Genomic DNA, 2,962 nt, shown 5'->3' with positions numbered 1-2,962 from the left:
TTAACTAAATATGCGTCTTTTGCAACAAAGTGTAAAAATACATTCGATACAATATAGAGGGAATGCACTGACAGCAAAGAGATGGCTGTTTTACAAGTGATAAGACCTGCTCAGCGAGTGCTAGAAGTGCTGTTCGCCATATTGAGGGTGTATCTGCCATCAAAATGATTTAAACGTTATTTTAAGAGATACCTGAACTCAGGGATCTCTTGAATCTCTTGTGTGTGTGTCTGTGTGTGTGTGTGGGTGGGTGTGTGTATGTGTGTTTGTGTGCGTGCGTGCATGTTTACTTAGAATAATGAATCATAGAGATGAGGGCCATGCTAAGAGAAGGGGAGAACACTGTATTTGTGTGGCAGATTTATTTTTTTATATCTGTCCACAAGAGGGGAGCAAAGACCAGTACATGGCATTTCATTTTCTTGTCATTATTGTTCTTCCTCATTCATAGTTTCGTTTCCCCTCCCTCCCTTTTCTCTGATTCTCACTCAGTCATGTTCCTCACTTTCCCCTTCAGGCACAGCTCTGTTCTACCTCCGCCTCCATCACCTTCCCCTTAACCTTGATCGTCTTATCTCCCTCTCACTCTTTTCTCTCTGCTCTCTCTCTCCCTCTTTCCTTCAGTCTCTGTCTCTCTCCTTCCCTCTTGCTCTCCCTCCCTCCCTTCCTTAATATCTCTCTCTCCCTTTCTCTCTCTCTCTCTTTCTCTCTCCCTCTCTCTCCCTCTCTTTCTCTCTCTCTCTCTCCCTCCTTCCCTCCCCATTGTCTCCCATGGAAACCTCTGTCACTCCTCTCACTCCTGGGCAGGAGGAGGAGGAGGAGCTCAGTTCAACACAGGGCAAAGTTTCCTTGTTGATAGAGACTCCATTTTGCCACAGCCGGGTGAGTTCCACAGCACACACGGTGAGTACCAACACAAACACACCACACAGTGAGATAAGAGAGAGACTATGTCTGAGGCGGCTGGCTGGGGAGTCCATACATATGGATCTGGTGTTGTCATTTATGGCCACTTTAAATGAATGTCGAATTTCACCACAGACGTCAGGCATACTGTATGTGAAATGGATGCTTGCCAGATGACTCTGTGCCAGGATAAAAGCAAGCTTAGGCGGGTTGGACCGTTTACAACAAGCTTCTTCTGAAACTTCACTTTATGGTGTCGATGTGGTGTTTAAATTGAATGTCACTGAACAAATAAACGCAAGTTAATGAATGCCGTCAGTCAAGCCCCAGATTTTGATCACGCTAAATGATGATGTCATCTTTGTTCAGGTTTAGGCTGGTTGTTTTTACTTACGTTTTTTAATGGTTACTTAATAAGTAGGCTTATACACTATTATACACTTCCAAACATAAACATCTGCAATGTATAACCTGTAGTTTAGTAAGTGGTTGTGTGTGGTCCTACAGTATTTCCAGATGAGGATGAGGGGCTGATATCAGGGCTGGGCTGATCGGTAGCAAGAGAGAACTGTACCTTTAAAGGAACCATATGTAAGATTGTGGCCAAAACTGTTACTGCAATTACTTTCAAATTACTGTAGAGTGGTCATGAACACACAGTAAAATGTAAGACATTATTACACACACACACACACACACACACACACACATACACACACACACTGTTGTGTCTTCTGCCGGAGTAATGGATATTAAAAACCTACAACTACGCAATGCTGTGGACCTTTAACTCCCTTCACTGACTTAAGATTGACACTTATACCAAGCTGAGAAACCCTGCAATATATAAGGTCTTGCACCTACTTATGTGTGTATGCAACACCTAGACTCCCAATCCATATGACATTAAAATGTACTACATCTCAGCACAACAACAACAATAATAAATCAAACAATCTATCTTATCTACTCTCTAATGTGTAGCAATTTTGACATTAATTTTGTCAAAAACCACATTTATGAACAGGATGTGGGTTATCGGTCTGTGTCTGTAGTTTCAGGCAGGATGCATGCTGTTAGATGACTGGCACACTAACAAGACACTCAGACACACATACAGACACACACAGTCTCTCCACTAAACAACCCCAACTCATCCTGCACCCCCATCGTAACTGTCGTCGTTAATGCAAACAGATGCAAGATGCTTCAGAGAATGAATATTCCAAGAAAAGTCTTGCAGGATTTAAACAACAAAAAAGTATAGACAGTGAGAAAATGGCTTGGCCTAAGTAACCACACAACGCGTGACGCGAATGGGGCTTGGGTGTTCCAGACTTCAAGAGGACTTACCTCACCACAAGACTGGTGCATTTAACAAGCAAGCTTAACAGCGATGATAACACAGTCAGAGAAATGGCCTGTGCGACTCTTCTTCTTGAGCTCAAGAAATCCCCAGTTTTCTGGGTTTCTGATAGAAACCAAATGGCGAACAACACTAGAGCCACCCATCAGCTTTGGGGTCAGATCTCATGATTGACCTGATCTCAATTACCTTTGCAACTGGACAGGTGTCAACCTACAGTTGTCTCAAGCAGACACCACATATGTCGTCCCTTCAAAATCTATGATCAAAGACAAAAACACCATTGTGAGCGATTGTGGACATTATGTCAGAAAGTGTACCATCCATCTTTTCACCTACAGTGTCAATACATATTAACTGCTTTGTTAAGCCCCAAATGTTTTCTTTATTTGTGCCATGTAGAGATGCTTGTGTTTTGTGACACAAATGCCATCAGACCTGATATTGTTATACAGTATTCATGAGAGCAATAAGAATGTATTCATACTGGAAGTAGGCTGTTGTTTTCATCCATGTCTAGAGAAAGCCTATTTAACAAAGCTGGTGAAATACCAGCCTCTTGTACCTGCTAGTACGTACATAGGCTGGTCACTAGGGGTCTCAGGATTACAACAACAAAACAACTGGCTAGATACTGTGTTGTGCGTATCCTTAAAGGACAATTCCGGCGGAAAATGAACCTAGGGGTTA

General features: G+C 42.5%; 1 protein-coding gene across 3 annotated transcripts in view; it reads left to right on the top strand.

Moving 5' to 3' along the window:
- The first annotated feature begins 526 nt into the window (after positions 1–526).
- The window catches only part of LOC143121974 (protein NLRC3-like), a 13,565-nt gene continuing 11,129 nt past the window's right edge, over positions 527–2,962 (top strand). For 2 of the 3 annotated variants that reach the window (XM_076282718.1, XM_076282715.1), the window contains exon 1: positions 529–903. The gene's annotated coding sequence lies outside the window, so the exon portion shown is untranslated. Of the gene's footprint in view, positions 904–2,962 lie in introns of all 3 variants that reach the window. The other variant, XM_076282719.1, reaches the window with a different exon arrangement.

This window comes from Alosa pseudoharengus, unplaced genomic scaffold (genome assembly GCF_046254945.1).
Source record: "Alosa pseudoharengus isolate Yale_2024_CS ecotype anadromous, Long Island Sound unplaced genomic scaffold, YU_APseudo_1.1 YU_APseudo_1.1_scf_13, whole genome shotgun sequence".
NCBI classification, from domain to species: domain Eukaryota; kingdom Metazoa; phylum Chordata; class Actinopteri; order Clupeiformes; family Clupeidae; genus Alosa; species Alosa pseudoharengus.
Note: the sequence above shows the minus strand (reverse complement) of the source record. Positions and strands in the feature narration are given on the sequence as shown.